The following is a 20,987-nucleotide window of genomic DNA, read 5'->3' on the forward strand; positions in this document are numbered from 1 at the left end:
CCTGCCTGCCGGAAAGGAGGCGGGCGAAGGAGGGCGCAGCTCTGGCCGCTTGCCTCGGAGTTGGTCGGCCTCGTTGGCCGCTTGCAGCCGAGCCTTGGCAGGACTCGGTTGCTGGGACGAGCGCCTTCGCTGCAAGCCGCCGCCCGCTCGGCTCGCTTCAGACCAGCGCCGTCCTTCGCTTTGCCAAGCCGGGGAGGAGGCGGTGGCGCCACGGCGAGGCGAAGGGCGCGCGGGGAGCTTGGAAGCGACGTCATCGGGCTCCCCCCCCGGCAATACCCCCGTGTTTCCCCGAAAGTAAGACATATGTCTTACTTTCGGGGTACGGCTTATATTAGCCGCCCCCCCCCCTGAAACCCCCGATATGTCTTACAATCGGGGGTGTCTTACTATCGGGGAAACAGGGTAATAGAAAAGGTTACAAAGATAGACATTTGATGTTTGGTTTCATTACACTGCTGATGTATTGCACTATACAATACAAAAATTTTAGCTGAACATTTCAGTTGAAGTTCCAAATTAAAATATCCTAACAAATGACTATCCAGCATGGAGAGGAGAGGCCACTGTTTTCCTTGATATGTGCCTCAACATTGTTTAGATTTTCATGGCTAATAATGTATTGAAAAAAACAAACCTTGAGCCAGCTAAGAATTATTTTGAAAGACAGCAGGCAATGCAAGGCAAATCCTATTATATAAAGAGCTGCACACATTGCTACTATGTGTAATCCCTGGCATGTTTTTAAATTTTCAAATCTTTCATATTTAACTAAATCAAAACAATCTGGAAAGTAAAACACAAAATAAACACAATCTTATACGATGGAGAAAGATTTTGAGAGTACCCACTTTTTTAAAATGATAAAGCCACTGTTGCTTATAGCATAGCCTCCTTTATATGGTTCTCTTATTGCTCTTATGAAGCGAAGTTTTGAAACTTAATGAAAATATAAAATGCTTTGAATCAGAACTAATACTATATATCCTATGAGTAATAATGACTTGATATACACCTATCAACTCTAAAAAACTACAGTATTTCCAATTCCTGCAGAAGTAATCCTATTCTGAAATTGTCACATTAGGTGGCAGCAGCTAGCTGTTTTAGGCTGATTTTACAAAGGTTAGGATTTTGATAGTTCATCAAGAAATTCAAGAATTGTGGATGAGACTGGGCAGTTGGGAAAAAAAAGCCATCCATATAAGAAGAAAATGAAGAAAAGGGAAGTATTGTACCTTATAAATGTAGACAGTATCTACAACAGGTGAGATGGTAAATTCTTCCTAAATTGTACAAAGGTAATTGAATACTTTCCATTTTTAGGGAGAAAATCTTTCTCATGATAAATTATAGGCAGGAGTGGGTTCCACTTACCTTCGTCACCGGTTCGCATCGCAATGTTTTGAGCGAGAGAGCGAAGCGAACAGAACCCTTGTGCAATTCTGCTTCCGCGCATGCGCAGTAGCTATAATCAGCCCAAAACACAGCTGAGGAGCTGATCAGCTGTGCTTCCAGCAAAAGAATAAAGATAAGTGTAAACCCAGGAGTGGGTGAGAGGGCCCTTTTTCAAGCAACAGCAGAGGAAATAACTTCCAAATAGTAAAAAAAAAATGGAAAAAATTCCAAAAAACAGATGGCAGGGCCCATGGACTGGCACTGACTGACACCATCGTGACATTACCAGCGGGTTGCTATCGGTTTGGGCGATCTGGTCCGAACTGTGAGGAACCCCCCCTTGATTATAGGAAATATTATTTCTGATCTAATGTTCACCTGAGGATATTAACTTCAAGGACAGCCTGGCACTTTAGGTTGGCATAAAATACATTGAGAAATGAACCTGCTCATTGCAGGTAGTTATTGTGATGGTGGTGGTGATTATGATGATGATGAAATGGCTGCTAGCATGTCATACAACAGGGAATCAGATTTTGCAGCAGTGTAGGTCTCTCTTTTTGTGTTTGTCCTTCTCTTGGCCCAAGTGCAGCAGCTGTGTGTCCCATCAATGCGAGGGCTACTAGCTTCGTTTCCCACGGCCGGGCAGCCCCAACATGCTTGCCTGCCTTCAATCCTGATGGGAGCTCCAGCCGCAGCGATACAGAAGGAAAGTTGCAGAGCAGCGGCAGCGATGCTCCAGTAGGGCAGCCGTTGTGGCCATGGGAAAGCACACAGTAAGGAGTTGCCGCTTTGGTCCTCCCAGTCTGGAAAACACTGTGGGAGAAACTTCCAAGAGCGCCAGTGGGCTTCTTCGTTTACATGAGCCTGGGGAGTGGCAGCAAGGAAGTGCCAGAAACTCAGCTTCTACGTATGCACAGAACCCCCCCCCCCCAGGGGATGATTTTAAAAAAAATTAAAAAGAAGAGATGGTGCCCATGGACTGGCACCGACAGAACTGGTTCTGTGTCCTCGCTGTGACATCCCTAGCAGATCGCTACCTGTTTGGGCAAACTGGGAGAAACCCACCTCTGAGTATGACAGAAGCCCATCCTTTTTCCTATAGCATCTTTCAATTTGCAAGGTTAGTGATCTTGCTTTGGTGCCTGAAGTTTGGCTTGCCTGTTAGTTTTTCAGTTGTCTAGGCCAGTGTTTCCCAACCTTGGCAACTTGAAGATATTTGGACTTCAACTCCCAGAATTCCCCAGCCAGCATTCGGGAGTTGAAGTCCAAATATCTTCAAGTTGCCAAGGTTGGGAAACACTGGTCTAGGCTAAAATGTTATTGACTAATTCATGCTTAATGTGTTGTGTGAATCCAGAGAATAGTTTCTTAACAGTTGGGCTAATTCAATAAATCACTTTTTCAGTTAGTGTGTTACGTGAAAGTTAATGTTATTCAAAATTTTAGTAAGTAAATTAAGTCAAAAGTGGTGGAGAAAATAATTATTAGAATAGAAGCCTAATTAGAGATTACCATATCAAATTCTAAAATCAGGAGTGATTACCTTTTTGATGAGGCAAAATATTTGGGGGGAACAGAAGTTGTAGCATTCAGAAAAATGATGATACGAAGTGCAAGTTAGTTCTTCATTTGACAGGATTTTTCTTTGGTTTGGGAAGCATTTGGAGACTTTATTTTCATATGTAATCTACTTCAGAAGTTAGAAAACACAAATATATGTTTTATATTTAAAAACAGGAAATTGTGTAACATTTGTTATTGTCTGAATAATTTTTTTGGCTTAGGCATGTTGCTACTACTACAGCATGCTGTAAAAGAGTTTGGGAGTCACAAAAGAGTTTGAAGTTATTTACTGTCTACTGTAGACTGCTCATACTTCCCCTGGTCAATATAACCTGGGTAATAGACAATGTACCTCCCACACCTATACAGTATTTTCTTTCAAATCTCAGTTTGTGGTTAGCTACTTAATACTAAAAATTTATTTATTTAATGTATTTATTTATTTATTTTGTCCAATATACAGTACACATTGAAGAGAATAATTGTAGTAATATATATCAAGGAAAGGACAGAAGAAAAGATATAAGAATAAAATACATCAATGAAGAATAGAGAAGATATATGAAAGGAAGAAAAGATATGAGATATAGGAGAGACAACTGGACAGGACGGTAGGCACGCTAGTGCACTTACGAACGCCCCTTACTGACCTCTTAGGAACCCGAAGAGGTCAGAGCTGCCTCCTTGCATATTACAGTAGTATACTTTTTAACATGGCCAGTAAAGTAGTTAACAGCACAACAAAGAGCAAAATATTCCCATAAAGTAAATTAAAGATCAACTAATTGTTTAGAAACTTTTCTGTCTGAAGCCAGGGAAAAACAACAACAACTGAGAACCAGGGGAATCCCCCCCCCCAAATAAATAATAAATAAATAATCATTCTCACTAGCTATTGCTACTTCAGAATTTCAGCAGATGGGTGTGTGAAAAATATGATGACTTAACTTGTGAAGGTTAATTACAGGATTTTAGTTGCTTGTTGCATGTGGTTAAATTGGTTTAAGTCAATTTATTTCCAAGGTCTTTAAAGGAATAATTCAGAATTTATTTTCTATTTGATTGGGCACAATATGGGAGACATAAGACATAAACTGGTTTTGTAGTCGAGCACAACTGCTAATCCTTTTTCCCCATAATTGAAGTATAATAGAACAACATCCCAAGGAAGCTTTTTTATTAACGCCAAATCAGGCTAAGGACTCTTTCTCCATTCAAGGACTGTAAACTGTTGTCAACCACCATCCCATTTAACAAGCTACAGTCTGGAGACTATAATAATTTAAATTACGTACATCCAGACCTTTTATTAAGCTGTAAATTACGTACATCCAGACCTTTTATTAAACTGGGTGACCTTGGGCCAATCACTCTCAGACTAAGCCATAGGGACAACTCACTTCTGAAAATCTTGTCAAGAAAACTGCAGAGACTGGTAGACCAATGTTTAGAAAGAGACTCTAGTTTCAAGCTGCTGGTTTATAAATTACCATCATTAAAAAAAATATGAAAACACGAATTTGAAAAAAATGACACTCTGTGACTGGTACAGAGCTGCAGGTCTGGGAATGCCGACTTCAATTCCTAGGCTTCCATGTATGTATGTATGTATGTATGTATGTATGTATGTATGTATTTATGTATTTATGTATTTATTTATTTATTTGAGTTGGAAGGGACCTTGTAGGTCATCTAGCCCAGTGTGTCCCAACCTTGGCAACTTGAAGCTATTTGGACTTCAACTCCCAGAATTCCCCAGCCATCATTCGCTGGCTGGGGAATTCTGGGAGTTCGGACAAATGGCACTACTTTTAAAAGAGCTGTCCTCTCCTTGGGTATTGCCGTCTGGATTGGCCATTCTACGGAACCGATTATGTTTCGGGGAAAGAAGCCGAGCGCCTCTTAACCCCGGTTGAGCAATCTCTCCGCCCTCAGGCAGTCCTGTGACACACACGCACAGGCTCTGCGAGGAAAGGAGAACCCTCCAAGTTCCCGGAGAAACCCCAGGCGGCGGGGGCGGCAGTGAGGGGCGGGAGGTGTTTCAGAGCCGACTGGATTGCGAGAAACAACCCTTCCTCATAAGAGGGCGGGAACAGGCTTGGGCTGTCGTCGTGGCGATATGCTAATACCGCCCACGGTCAGCCAAGCCAGCCAATGGGACCCGAGTGCGCGCGGGTAGCGTCAGGCTCATCCTGCGTGACGTAGGGAGGGAGGGAGTTGCTGCTGCTTGCTACTGCTGCTGTTGTGGGCCCCCGCGGGACGGGGGAGGGCGTGAAGGACCAAAAAAAAAGTTCCGCGAAGCGTGTGACCCGGGAGTGTGGGCGCCTTGCCGCCGGGAGGTGAGCTGCGGGTTTTACCCTGTCAAGACAGCCGCAAAGAAGGCAGGGTTTTTTTTCTCCCCCGCGGTGGGCGGCCGGGTATCGTCGAGCGGCGTTTGAGGGCGCTTCGAAGGCCCCGCAACCTCGTATACGAGACGGTGGGCGCCGGCCGCCTCCAGCCCCTGCTGAGCCGAGCAGTCTCGGGTTTCGGTCCGGTCTCTCGACTTGGCACGCTACGGCGTCGCCCCCTCCTCTCGGCTCCAGCCTTGAGAGGTCGCCGGCCTGATCCTTCGCTGCCCGGTGAAATCGGGCACATGAGCGTGGGGCCAAGTCTCCGGGACGAGCGCCGAAGCGGAGGGGAAATCGAGCGGAGAGGCGGAGCCGCTTTCTGGGTTCTTCCAAGCGGCGCGGTAAATAAATAGAAGAGCCGGCGAGGATGCCTCGGAGCGTTTTGGGCCGGAGGAAGGCGGGACGCGGGAGGGAAATATAGAAGAGTTTGCTTTTTACTTCGGCTGACTTTTCGCCGCCTCTCGGCTTGGTGGGTAAAGCGGGGCGGGACTCGGGCCTGCAATGTTGCCTAAAAAGAGCACCGGGGAGGGGGACCGACCCAGCTAGCCTGCCCCTTGGAAAGGGTTCTTTCTGCCAGGAATAAGAGAATAGACTTCTTTATTGGCCAAGTGTGATTGGACACATAAGGAATTTGTCTTTGGTATACTGTACATTCTTTCAGTGTACATAAAAGAAAAGATACATTTGTCAAGAATCATGTGGTACAACACTTAATGATTCTTATAGGGGTCAAATAACCAGTGAGGAAAACAATCAATATTAATAAAAATCTTAATAATACAAGCAACAAGTCATACAGTCATTAGTGGGAGGAAATGGGTGATAGGATTGATGAGAAAAAACTAGTAGTAATAGTTGGGCAGACTTAGTAAATAGTTTGACAGTGATCTGGGAATTAGTTGTTTAGCAGAGAAATGGCGTTCGGGAAAAAACTGTTCTTGTGTCTAGTTGTCTTGGTGTGCAGTGCCCTGGAGTGACATTTTGAGGGTAAGAGTTGAAACAGTTTATGTCCAGGATGCGAGGGGTCAGTAAATATTTTCACCGCCCTCTTTTTGACTCGTGCAGTATACAGGTCCTCAATGGAAGGCAGGTTGGCAGCAATTGTTTTTTCTGCAGTTCTGATTCTCCTCTGAAGTCTGTGTCGGTCTGGTTGGGTTGCAGAACCAAACCAGACAGTTATAGAGGTGCATATGACAGACTCAATTATTCCTCTGTAGAACTGTATCAGCAGTTCCCTGGGCAGTTTGAGCTTCCCGAGTTGGCGCAGAAAGAACATCTTTTGTTGTGTTTTTTTATGACGTTATTGATGTTAGGTGACCATTTTAGGTCTTGAGATATGATAGAACCTAGAAATTTGAAGGGCGGGAATGTAAGCAACAACCTGAGTCCTCTAGGTCAGAGGTCTCCAGCCTAGGCTACTTTAAGCCTGGTGGACTTCAACTCCCAGAATTCCCCAGCCAGCAAAGCTGCATGCTCCCTCAAGGTGTTTCACTTTCTCAGGTAAAAAGGTGGATGGTCCGCAAGGTCAGGCAGTCATATTTAGGCACTGGAGGTGGAAAGGACAATAAATATCTTATCTCCCATTGTCAATACAACATGCAGCGCTCATAATAAATAAATAAATGTGATTGAGTAGACTGTTTTTTATATAATGGATAATGTTTTTTTATATAATGGATTTTAGTTACTGTTTTTTAACTATTAGATTTGTATACATATTGTTTGTATTGTATGTTGTGAGCTGCTCCGGGTCCTCCGAGAGGGGCGGCATACAAATCTAATTATTATTATTATTATTATTATTATTATTATTATTATTATTATTATTATTATTAATAATAATAATAATAACAACAACAACAATAATAATAATAATAAAAAATAACAGAGTGGTGGTATCTTCTGGGAATTGAAGTCCACTAGGCTTAAAGTCTGCCAGGCTTATTGTTGCACGCCACCCAAAGTCCAGAAGGAGTTGGGCGGCCTATAAATTTAATAAATTAATTAAATTAAAATTAAATTAAATATTTTCAAGCCAACCATCATTTTCTTTCGGAGGCGGCTGATGATCCCAGCCCTCCCTACCGAAATTCCTGGAGAAGAGGGCAAAGCAAGTGGAAATAAGTATCGCTCTTCTTCAGTGGTATTGAGCTCAGTCTTTCCCCATTATGTTGTCCAAAGCAAAGCTGCCCATATGGTTTTTTTGCTTTAGTGAGATAGGGCATGGTTTTTGGACAGACCACATTCACATTTTGAACTGATTGGGACTGGAGTAAGAGTAAGAATACGAAGCGTAATACATAGGTAAAGTTTTTCCCCAGAAAATCCTGCTGCTGATAAATTGATGCCTTAGCCTTCATATGTATAATTGTGTATATAATCATAACTAAAATGAACAGTTTTTTTTTGTAAAAAAAAGTTGTCCTACATCAAATTGGAAGAATTTTTTTGTTGATTTTCAGAAAGCAACTATATAGCCAAAGCAAAGCAGCTTTAACCATGTGAAAATACACACTTCTAGATAACCAGAATTATTTTCTTTTAAACCTGATACAGTTCTTTTTGTTTTATTAATGCCAGATATCTCAGTGATACAGAATTGAACTTTGAAGGATCTTTATTTCTTCTCCTTGCCTAGGTTTTGAAGACAAATGCACAATCTACAGTAAAGTCTAATGAATACACTGCATCTCTGATTGTTTATATTAATTTAAAGAATTATTTTTAATTTTATTGAAAATATATTTTAAAGTAATGTTATGCTTTGCAGTTCTTAAGTTGAGAATTATAAAGTTATCTCAATGAAAGAGCTTACAATTATAAAAAAAGTTATTAAGCTTGTCAATATCGTTTTTGTGAAATTTCTTTGAAGTCGAAGTAGATCACTTGGTCATGACTTGACATGAGGTATATCTAAATGTTGATGAACGTTCATGAATGTATGAATTATCTGAGTATGGATGGAGGTAATCAATACATCAGCTTTAGTGATGGACATGAAATGCATAGATATGAGAGCAAGTCCCAATGAATAGAGCAGGCTAACTTCTGCGAAGATGGGCACATAAAGGCATCATTATCTCAGGCATGTTTCCAGATTCAATGCTGCATAGCATTGAAATAACGACTTATGAAATAAAAAAATTGAAAGTTATAATAATTATTTCAATTATTTCAAATAGTTTCCCCTGAACAAAAATTGCTAACATAAGAATAATGTACCTACAGAAAATATATGCATGGGTGGGGCTGAAAACACAGAGATTCCATGTCCCTGGTTTACTGAAACTTTAAATCTTAATATTTACATCAGGACATCTGGAGGGCATTACATTGAAGAAAACTGGTATTGGAGTAAAATTTGCACAGGAAGGAATATGTTAAGCAAACATTTAGCTAGACATTGTGTATTTCCTATTTCTTCTTGGTTTAAGGAAATATTTGTTTCCTTTGCATTGTAGTAAGGAAAAGAGACATAACTAGACACAAGAACAGTATTCCCTCTGAATGTCATTACTCTGCTAAACAAATAATTCCCTCAGCACTGTCAAACTATTCAGTAAGGCTGCATTACTATTACTATTCGTTTTTTCATTATTCCTATCACCCATCTCTCACATGACTGTATGACTGCTGTTTGTTGTCTGTCTGTCTGTCTACCTGCCTGCCTGCCTGCCTGCCTTCCTGCCTGCCTGCCTACCTACCTACCTACCTACCTACCTACCTATCTATCTATCTATCTATCTAACTTCTATGCCGCCCTTCTCAACTGCTGTACCTCATGATTCTTGACAAATGTATATTTTCTTTTATGTACACTGAGACCATATGCACAAAGACAAATTCCTTGTGTGTCCAATCACACTTGGCCAATGAAGAATTCTATTCTGTTCTTTTCTAGCAAAAGTTAAGTGCCAACATAAAGAATAATGCAGTTCTAATATGGTGCAGGGGACAGAGGCGGGGCATGGTCTTAGTATGCATCTGACTCAAAACTAAACAGAGTTGAGCTCAGTGAAGGGCTACCAAAAATTTTACTACCACACTGTGGGCGTAGCTTATGCAGGACGCCCTGCATTTTCTTTCAACATCAGTGCAAATTGAGTGCTCTGGGGTTGAGCTCCATTTTTGCTATCCCACCGTGCGCCCCCCCCCCCCCAATCCGGGCAGCAGCCCATCCCTGGTTGAGCTGGTTAGTATGTGGATGAAAGATTACCAAGGAATATCAGGGCTGTAAAGCAAATTTTGAGGGGAGCGGGGGGGGGGGGGCACAGATGGGGGGGGAGCTAAATGAAAGAAAGAACTAAAGGTTCTATTTTCTTTCCCAGTAGTAGTTGTAAAAGATAATTTCAGGAATTCTCTGACTAAAAGACCCTATGTTTCATTTTGTTTTTTTATTTGGGTAATAACCAATAGGAGTAAACATACGGTAGGTTTGCAAAGAGGAATGTCTCACCTTGTGCATGATAACATGAAAACAAAGAATGGGGATTAGTGCGAAATTGAGATTCCTATTTAAAATGTAATTCATCTTAAATGCAGGATTTGTAGATATAAAAATCTGAAAATTTAGTTTTGAGTTAGGTTTGATACATTTGTCTTGTCAATTGCCCAAAATAAAATGTTCTAATAATAGAGGTAAAACTTGTTTCTCTTGGGTTCCAGGGCTGAAATTTTAACTTACATCATTTTTTCTAGTCTCGTAAATAATTAGGATCTGAAAATAAAGGTCCCCCTCCCCCTTGAATTTTGTCAGCATCTTTAGAGGAGCTTTGTCTACTAATTTTTAGATTACATAGTTCAAATGAAAGCAGTTGCACAATTAAGAGGTTTATGCAATTATAAAATATGGGTAGCAACAATGCAACATCATTGGGTGTACTGCTGTTTCAGCCCAATGTACCTCACAAAACCATTGTTGTGGAATAAAATAGGTTTTATATGGCACTTATGTATAAGTGCATATTAAATTCTTTTAAAAGTACATATAAATTTTTGTAAATCTCCCAACACATCAGTTTAAAGCATAAATTTAAAATATTTTCCTCCATCCATATGTGCAATGTGTCTCATCTCTTTCCAGTTACAACCTCCTATAATAATGTTACCTATCCCTGCTTTCATAAACTCTTGACAAAATTTAATTAAGAATTTTAGGAATTACTGAAGTACTGTACTCCCAATAATGTCTTCATAGTTTGCTGTCAGGGAGGTTTTACTCTCCTTTGAAAGAGCCATATAGATCTCAAGCTTTAGGAGACTGAGCCGCCCGGAGTCTTTGAAGATGGGCGGCATACAAATCTAAATAATAATAATAATAATAATAACAATAACAACAACAACAACAACAATAATAGAACAAATGTTTCTTTTTTGCCCAATTTGTTTTTAGTTACATTTGAAAAAGCTACAATAGTTTGATCAGAAAAACTAACTTATAACTTGGGGATAAGCAGCTTAAGGGATATTGGATACTTTTGTTTATTTATTTAGCATATGGAAACCTATAATATTAAGGAATATTAATATACAATATTAAACATAATTTGTTTATTATCAGTGTAAAAGATATAGTCTTGTTGGAGTGTGGGGAGGTTTATTTAATAAAAAATAAGTAATGAGGGAGTGGCTACAGGGACCGCCTTCTGCCGCACGAATCCCAGCAACCAGTTAGGTCCCACAGAGTGGATCTTCTCCAGGTCCCGTCAACTAAACAATGCCGCTTGGCGGGACCCAGGGGAAGAGCCTTCTCTGTGGCGGCCCCGGCCCTCTGGAACCAACTCCCCCCAGAGATTAGAATTGCCCCTACCCTCCTTGCCTTTCGTAAGCTATTTAAAATCCACCTCTGCCACCAGGCATGGGGGAATTAAGATACTCTTTCCCCCTAGGCCTTTTCAATTGTATGCATGGTATGTTTGTAAGTATGTTTGGTTTTATATATTAAGGGGTTTTTAATTTGCTTTTAGTATTGGATTATTATTGTACTGTATACTGTTTATGATTGCTGTTAGCCACCCCGAGTTTTCGGAGAGGGGCGGCATATAAATCCAATAAAACTTGAAACTATTTTAAAATTTCCCCTTGTATATCTTAGTGTGCAGCCTGAAAAAGGTTTTCAACTAGTGGAGTCTATTTAGATCCCTGTCTTACATTCCATCTGAATAGTGTTACCAACTGCTAACTTACGGATCCTTTTTCTTTTAAATATTCTGACATTTTTCTTTGATGCTAATATATTTTTGTATTGTACTTTTTAGTTTAATCCCCTTTTTCTCCCTGATGAATGCTGTTAAGCTGGGTGGTTGTCTTACATCTATATAAAAGGTAGCAACACAACACGTGCACGCACACACACCTTTATATTGCTTATTGGTATTTATTGATAATTTTTTCTGTTTTACACCCAAACGCACACATACATACACAATGCGAAAATCTCATGGCACCATTAGATTTGTTGTAGCAATGTAGAATATATAATTGTGTGTTAGTCTGCGGAGAGGGGCGGCATACAAATCTAATACATTATTATTATTATTATTATTATTATTATTATTATTATTATTATTATTATTTATTATGATACAGCCCGAAAATATAGGAAATTTGTATACAGTTTTCAAAAACAGGAAAAAAGCAGAAAAAAATGGCTTCCGTACACATGTGTTGTGACCTCCCCTTACACTTGAGCAACAACAGCAGACATCTGGCTCTGTCATAATTTACCTACATCTGCCCTACTATTTCATGCCAAACTGACCCCATACTACTCTTCCACTGATCTGCAGTCCAGTCTTTTTGAGCTCTAGCATATCATAGCCTTTTTACCCTGTTTCCCTTCAGCAAAAGTGGTTTCTTGATTGCTACCCTTCCTCAAAGACCATTCCTGCTTCAGACAGTAGAAGGGTCAACTTGGCATCCCAATAAAACTGACGGATGCTGAGCCAGGTCTTTGCTGTACTGTACTTCCTCCGTTTTTTCAAAACAAACAACCTGAAGAACTTCTCAACTTGGCCTTCCAGTTCTTTTCTTTTGGTCCTTGACCTCTCCCGATTCTTCAGATTCTTTTATAACAGTAAGAATACCACATCCTGTTTGTTGATTTCCCTTTGAGAGTTGCCTTACTATTAAATAGTAGGGCACATACGGGCTCATACAAAGTCTGATTTTTATGTCTGTCAAATTCTGTGGCCTTTGCATTTTGATTGGAATGATGTGATTGAAAGTTGATTTTATTAGCAAGCTTCTAATGAATTACTGTTACACGACATGTAATTATGATGTATTAATCCTCAAGAATGTCTTGTACAGACTGGTCTAATAGACCAAGGGTAGGCAAAGTTGGCTCTTCTATGACATGTGTACTTCAGCTCCCAGAATTCCTGAGCTAGCATGATTGGCTCAGGAATTCTGGGAGTTGAAGTCCACAAGTCATAGAAGAGCCAACTTTGCCTACCCCTGTAATAGACCATTTTGCACAGCAGTCATGTTGGCTTTCGGAGAGGGGCGGCATACAGATCTATTATTATTATTGTTGTTGTTGTTGCTGTTATTGTTATTATGAAATAGTAGGGCACATACAGGTGTTAACAATGGGAGTACTTGGGGTTACATTCAGTTTAGATTTATGGGAGCTAGGTGTATGCTGTTGCTCTAGTGTAAGGGGAAGTCACTACATATTTACCACTTTAGTCTTTAGAAGCTTTTTTTGCCTTTAAAAAAAATACTGCATACAAATTTCCTCTATTTTCTGGTTGTATTTTAATAAGGAGACTGAGACATTAATATATATGTTCATTATACCATTATTACAACAGCAAATCTAATGCTGGTTTAAGACATTCATTCATTTATTTATTGCATTTATATGCCGCTCACTCTGAAATGGACTCTGGGCTAACAACAGTTATAAATACAAGTAAACAGAGCAATAAAAACATCAATAAAACTCATGCGTACTAACAGTCAATCCTACTTCCAGACTGCTGGAAAAGCCAGTCTTGATGGCTTTCTGGAAGACCAGTAGGGAGGAGATAATGCAAATTTCTGGGGGCAGTTGATTTCACACGGTCAGAGCCACCACAGAGAAGGTTCTTCCTCGAGGTTCCGCCAACCAACTTTGTTTGTTTGGCGGATAGGACCTGGAGAAGGCCTACTCTGTGGGCCCTTACTGGCCACAGCGAGGTATGAGGGAGGAGGTAAACAGTATTGCACAGTACTATGTGTGTATAATGTGTACAGACGCATTCACACACACTTTCTGTTATTGATACCAATGAGGCACAATATCACAATTTTTCACTCCTGATTTTGGCAGGTTTCAAGTTGTGCCACTGTGATCTTTTATCCTGCATCTCATTCTACAGTACAGATATATATGAGGGTTTGAGCTTGCTTGTTTTTTTGCAGATGTTGCCCTAACTACGTAACATCGGTGCTATGTCTAAATATTTGTAAATATTTTTAATATATTATACAGTAGTCTTCCTACTTGCTGGCTAGTAGCTAATATGTTGTTTTTAAGCAAGATTAATTTTATTTATTTATTATTTTATTTATTATTTGGATTTGTATGCCGCTCCTCTCCGAAGACTAATGTGATTAATGTGACAAAGTGCTGAATATCAAGTTCTTGTACAGTTGTGCATTCATTCTTCATTCAAAACACAAAATGTGATTTGCAATGTGCATAGCTCTGATATAGCATCTAGACTCTAAAATGATCATCTTAAAGAAGCTGTAATTTTTTTCTCGGCTTGACTGGCTGCTCTCCACTGCTAATACACAGGCCTGGGAAAATATACATTTGGTTTTAAAATGTTCTGATAATATTCCAGATCTTTGTGCAACCCTAAAGTTCAGCACAATGGAAACACCTTACTATTCGGTTATCACACATTTGTACCTCTGCGATATGGTCATACTTTTCCAGAATAGATTAGTAGCTAATTTTCTCTGATAACCTTGGTCCCTCAAAGGAAATAACATATTTGCTTGATTTTTACTTAGCCAATGTGTAATTTACCTTAATTAGAAGTTGTTTGACATATATTTGTAACTAAAGATGAACCTTTATTTAAAGGTTGGGTAAATGTAGGAAGTTGACATTATGTAATCTTAAAAGAAATTAAAAGCTTTACTGTAATATGATGCTCCCTAATTTTAGGGGAGCGTGTTGGGTGGATTAAAGAAACATCTATTTCCTATAAATAATTATTGAATTATTATGCTACTATTACAGAATTTTAAAAAATTCAAAGTATTCTATTTTCTTGTAGCAAATATTTTTATCAATTTGTTACAAAATTAGTAATTAAAGATGTCCCCCAAGCTTATAAAGTAGGAACCCAGTTCATTACTTATGATTATAATTATTGACTTCAGTTTAATATGTATTAAACCATTATGGCTTATTTAAAATGTAGATAATGAAAGTTAAATAATTCCTACAGTGATGATAAAGAGAAGATATTGTGGATTGGGATGGAGAGAATCAATCAGGTTGCATTTATGGGAGAAAGCCCATTTAAATGAAAAATCATTTTTGATAAACATATACAGTATAGGATATCACAATTAGAGTTTAAATTCTGCATAATCTTTAGAGTAAATTCTACTTTGTTCAATGTAAATTATATGTCTTTAAGATTGCTTTGTCAATTTAATTTTTGGAATACCATATTAAATATACATATTTTTAAAGGTTTTGAAAACAGATCATCTATGAAAGGAAAGCAGGGATATTGTACCCTTAATAAATTATAGGAAAGAGTAAATATGAAAAGGCTTTTGTACAGGTATAAAGATTGCTCTGCCAGTTATATTTGCTTTTTCTACATGCTTAATAACAGGATAGAAACCCTGTCTTAAGAGGATAGTTTCTTTTGAATAAGCTACATTTGCAAGAATACAAAGCTGACATTTACACATAGAAGGAAAGAAAAACCCTAATATTTTCTCTTTAATTTAAAAAAGCAAATATAGCTTGATTTAAGAGGATAACAAAGTTAGAAGGGACCTTGGAAGTCTTCTAGTGCAAATTCCTGCTCAAGCAAGAAACTGTATCAAACAAATGTTTGTCCAATGTTATTTTTAAAATCTCCATTGTTGGAGCACCCACAGCTTTGGGAGGCAAGCTCTTCCACTGATTAACTGTTCTGTCAGGAAATTTCACCTTGATTTCTAGGTTGGTTCTCTCTTTGGTTAGTTTCCATCCTTTGTTTCTTGTTCTGCCTTCAGGTGTTTTGGAGAATAGGTTGACCCTCTTCTTCTTTGTGGCAGCCTCTTAGATATTGGAAGACTTCTATCGTGTCACTTCTAATCATTGAACAAGACATACCTGGTTAGAAACATAGAAACATAGAAACATAGAAGTCTGACGGCAGAAAAAGACCCCATGGTCCATCTAGTCTGCCCTTATACTATTTTCTGTATTTTATCTTAGGATGGATATATGTTTATCCCAGGCATGTTTAAATTCAGTTACTGTGGATTTATCTACCACGTCTGCTGGAAGTTTGTTCCAAGGATCTACTACTCTTTCAGTAAAATAATATTTTCTCATGTTGCTTTTGATCTTTCCCCCAACTAACCTCAGATTGTGTCCCCTTGTTCTTGTGTTCACTTTCCTATTAAAAACACTTCCCTCCTGGTTCTTGAAATTGTCCTTCATATGCTTTAGCCTCCAGCCCCTAATCATTTTTGCTGATCTTTTCTGTTCTCTTTCTAGAGTATAAACTTCTTTTTAAACTGTTTTTTACATGTTAATGCAGCCTAGGACTGCATTGGCTCTTTTGGCAGCTGCCGCACATACTGCTAGCTCATATTTAAATGGTTATCCACTAGATCAGTGATGGCGAACCTATGGCACGGGTGCCACAGGTGGCACGTGGAGCCATATCTACTGACACACAAGCCGTTGCTCTAGCTCAGCTCCAACATGCATGTGTGTGCCGGCCAGCAGATTTTTGGCTCGCACAGAGGCACTGGGAGGGTGTTTTTGGCTTCCAGAGTGCCTCCAGGGGAATGGGGGAGGGTGTTTTTATGCAGGGAAACTTTTGGAGCCTAGGGAGGGCGAAACACGAGCCTACTGGGCCCACCAGAAGTTGGGAAACAGGCCGTTGCCGGCATCCCAAGGGCCTCTGGGGGGGGCAAGGGAAGCTGTTTTTGCCCTCCCCAGGCAATGAATTATGGGTATCGGCACTCGCGGATGCGCGATAGCGTGCACCCATATTCTCTTGGCACCCGAAAAAAAGGTTCACCATCACTGCACTAGATCCAAGATTGTTATTAGTATTGAGCCAGTATCACCTCCCCACGCCCCCTGCCCCTTGTGCACGTGTGCATGACTCCCCGTCCCAACACATGTGCATGCGACACCTGCATGCAACCCTCCCCCTTGCACGAGTGCATGCGCCCCCCCACATGTATGCACAACCCCCGTGTGCCCATCCATATGTATGCACACCGCCCCATCCCCATGCATGTACATGCATCTCTTGCATGTGCCATGCTCCCGTGCATGCACAGTAGAGACCTGCAAACCAGCTGGCCGCCGGGAGGGGTGTGTGCGTGTGCGGTGGAGCTGAGCTGGGACCGTGGATCGCGTGCTCGGAGAGAAAGCTCTGCATGCCACATGTCATAGATTCATCAACACAGACCTATTCTATTTCTTGCCTGTAGAACATTACTTTTTTATACTAAATTTCGCTTTTTTAAATAGGGCCCAAATTTCGCTTTTAAATAGGACCCAAATAGGGTCAAGATCCTTCTGCATCTTAAGCCTATTTTCTGAACTGTTGTTATTCCTGCCAGCTTTGATGAGTTCCATCTATCCCCTCATCTAAATCATTGATGAAGTTATTGAAGAATAGTGGCTCTAAGGCGCAGCCTTGGGGTAACCCATTGCCTGTTTCCATTCGTGTAGTGACTATGCTTTACCGCTCTATATGATTGCAAGAAAAAGGTCTGTAGTATTGTGTTGCCCAAACTGGTATATTCTGCAGACATATATTTGGAACTGGCAGGACAGTCCTTGTTATGTGCTGTGATTCTAGAATATGGGCAGGCTGATATGAATAAAAACGCTTCTTCAGTCATTATGCTTCAATCTATTTGAAGCTTTAAACCTAAAATCAGCACATTTCCCCCTCCCCCCAAGTCCCATTCATGTTGGAGGCATGTTTCGGTGCTTCCTGGTTAAAAAGATTAGCTGCTGACATCACCATTGCCTGGGGGATGCTTGTGGGGGCTCATGTCCCTGTTAGAGAACGTGAATGAATGATACAGGAGGCCACATAGAAACACTTGGGGCTTTACGGGCTTGCTAACCTCTAACCTAGAATCCTAACCATATCAGCCACGTTGCTCCTTAATACCAGCACATGAAATACAGGAACATGTTGGAAATCAAATGCAGCTGGTATAATGTAATGCTGGCATGGTATAACTATTACACTCTCAGCAGTATACAAGCAACATATTCTCTACCAGTTAAAAGTTCCAAACTGTTTTCTAGAAAATTTCAAATATATTGCATCATTATAATCCTTTTCAACATGGTTGGTGCATAGATAGCTAGATCAAAATCTTCCTTTGGATAGGATTACAACTGGTGTACTAGTCTAAATTAGTAAGCAGTTTTGCTAGCTGCTACCTGAGCTTCCCATTAAAGTGGAATCCAGGACAAGTGCCAAGCTGCATATTTGGTCCTTCAGGGAAACTCTAAGATTAGTGTTTGAATCTTCATATACAATAACTGGTTTTCTTTATCCAGAGTACTTCAATTTTGTGTAATTAAATTTGAATAACTTCTTATTCTCCTTTTGAAAACTACTACTGGGCTATAAGTGTTATTTACAGTGCAGATGGAAAAGAATGTTTTCCAGTTAAAGTTTGAAACTATTTTAGAAACATAGAAGACTGACGGCAGAAAAAGACCTCGTGGTCCATCTAGTCTGCCCTTATACTATTTCCTATATTTTATCTTACAATGGATATACAGTATGTTTATCCCAGGCATATTTAAATTCAGTTACTGTGGATTTACCAACCATGTCTGCTGGAAGTTTGTTCCAAGGATCTACTACTCTTTCAGTAAAATAATATTTTCTCACGTTGCTTTTGATCTTTCCCCCAACTAACCTCAGATTGTGTCCCCTTGTTCTTGTGTTCACTTTCCTATTAAAAACACTTTCCTCCTGGACCTTATTTAACCTTTTGACATACTGTATTTAAATGTTTCGATCATGTCCCCCCTACTTTTTAATTTTATTTTGTCATTGTCAGCCACTCAGTCGTGTCCAACCCTCAACTAATCAATGAATAGGCACTCTGGTTCATGCCACCCTGTCCTATACTGCCTTCTTCAGATCTGTCATGTTCATCTCAGTGTCCCCCTTGAATCCAGGTAGTGGGTAACTAGGGTGGCCCATTCTTCTTTTTCTGCTGATCACTCCCAGCATGCCTGACTCTTAGAATGACTCTCCTCTCGTGACATAACCCAAGCATGTAGGTGAAATGGGTGAACAGTGTAATCAGGCGGTAGGGAAAGCAAGTAGGATGCTTGGCTACATAGCTAGAGGTATAACAAGCAGGAAGAGGGAGATTGTGATCCCGCTGTATAGAGCGCTGGTGAGACCACATTTGGAATACTGTGTTCAGTTCTGGAGACCTCACCTACAAAAAGATATTGACAAAATTGAACAGGTCCAAAAACGGGCTACAAAAATGGTGGAAGGTCTTAAGCATCAAATTTATCAGGAAAGACTTAATGAACTCAATCTGTATAGTCTGGAGGACAGAAGGGAAAGGGGGGACATGATTGAAATATTTAATGTTAAAGGGTTAAATAAGGTTCAGGAGGGAAGTGTTTTTAATAGGAAAGTGAACCCAAGAACAAGGGGGCACAATCTGAAGTTAGTTGGGGGAAAGATCAGAAGCAACGTGAGAAAATATTATTTTACTAAAAGAGTAGTAGATGCTTGGAACAAACTTCCAGCAGATGTGGTAGATAAATCCACAGTAACTGAATTTAAACATGCCTGGGATAAACATATATCCTTCCTAAGATAAAATACAGGAAATGGTATAGGGGCAGACTAAATGGACCACAAGGTCTTTTTCTGCCGTCAATCTTCTACGTTTCTAAGTAAGACAGCCTCTATTTGACGATCTTGGCTTCAAGTAATATTTTTGAGAGGTTCGGACTAGGACTTCTTTGATATTTTGCAGCCCATGGAAGATGTGTAATCGTCATTCTCAGCACCTCAGTTCAAAGGCGTCCACCTTTCTCCTATCTGCCTTTTTCAAGAGCCCACATTTCACATCCATAAGTAGCAATTGTAAAAATTGTTGCAATAACTAATCTGCATTTTATTGTGCAACCAATGTCTTTATTCTTCTGGATGTTATTGATAACAAACATTACAGTTCTTCCAAGTGCTACACGTCTGCTAATCTCAGGGCTACAGTCACCAGTTTGGTCGATTTTAGAGCCCAGGAAGATGAATTCCTTTAGTGTTTCCCATTGTCAATCTACATTCTGGCCTGTATGTTCTCTAGAACTCTCATTATCTTTGTTTTCTTTATATCAACATCACTGTCATATTTGCCTCCTTGCTTTCCACAAGCAATATTGTATCATCTCCATATCAGAGGTTGTTGGTATTCGTATTACTGATTTTAACCTGATGCTAATTCCTCCAAATGTGCATTTCTCATAACTATATCAGTCGTGTTGAGTAGTATACATTTTATAGTACAAATTTTATTTAATTTTTATTAGTTTTATATTCTACACTTACTTAAGGAGCTAGAACCTGTGTCTCCCCATTGCCAGTCCAGCCCTGTGCTCGCTGCATTATATTGCCCTTGAGTTTTTGTAATTGTTCTTAATGTAATTGTGCTTTTAATTACATTTTAAATCACTTTTTTCACTTTGTATTTTTTGTTAGAAAAATTGTCATTTTTTTCTAAGTAGAAGAAAAATGTAAAATAAACGTGTACATATCTGTTGTTTTCGCCTATTGAGAATATACTGTTTATTTATTGTTGTAAGCCGTCCTGAGTCCTGCAGGATTTGGGGGCATAGAAGTCAAAACAAACAAACAAATAAACAAATATTTTATTGGAGAATTCTAGTGTGCCAGGCAACATTTCTTTGAAAGCAAAAAAAGATGGTTCGGCAAAATTTATGAGATGTCAGGTATGAATAATACTTTTCTGGATTTGTTGCAACATTTGTGGCACCTTAAAAATTGGCATAATTTGGCTGATTATATCTAATTCATCAAATTTGGCTGATACATAATGTTCTTTTTAATATTGTTTCAGCTAAGAATCTGAGTCCTGTATGGAAAACCTTTAATTGGGGTTCCAGCACTATATTTAGGATTCATAAAGCATCTCAGCATTCTTGTCCCACAATAAATATGCCATTATACAGCATGAATATGATTGCATTTGCCACAGTGGACTATGCTGCAATGCTTTATAACAATAAAAATCCTTACTGTACAAATATATACAGTACTAGGAAGTAAGCCTCACTACAGTCACATTTATGTCCTAATAAGTACATATAAGATTCAACAGTAAACTTGTTCTACTTTATTATTATCTCTTCAAAATCTTGATTAT

The 20,987-nt window shown here is 39.5% G+C and overlaps 1 protein-coding gene across 8 annotated transcripts in view; it reads left to right on the forward strand.

Moving 5' to 3' along the window:
• Nucleotides 1-5,144: 5,144 nt before the first annotated feature.
• Nucleotides 5,145-20,987, forward strand: part of PPARD (peroxisome proliferator activated receptor delta) — a 70,010-nt gene continuing 54,167 nt past the window's right edge. For 3 of the 8 annotated variants that reach the window (XM_070745323.1, XM_070745317.1, XM_070745319.1), the window contains exon 1: nucleotides 5,166-5,300. The gene's annotated coding sequence lies outside the window, so the exon portion shown is untranslated. Of the gene's footprint in view, nucleotides 5,301-5,326; nucleotides 5,690-20,987 lie in introns of those variants that run through there. The other 5 variants (XM_070745322.1, XM_070745318.1, XM_070745321.1 and 2 more) reach the window with 4 other exon arrangements.

Source organism: Erythrolamprus reginae, chromosome 3, assembly GCF_031021105.1.
Source record: "Erythrolamprus reginae isolate rEryReg1 chromosome 3, rEryReg1.hap1, whole genome shotgun sequence".
In the NCBI taxonomy this organism is placed as follows: domain Eukaryota; kingdom Metazoa; phylum Chordata; class Lepidosauria; order Squamata; family Dipsadidae; genus Erythrolamprus; species Erythrolamprus reginae.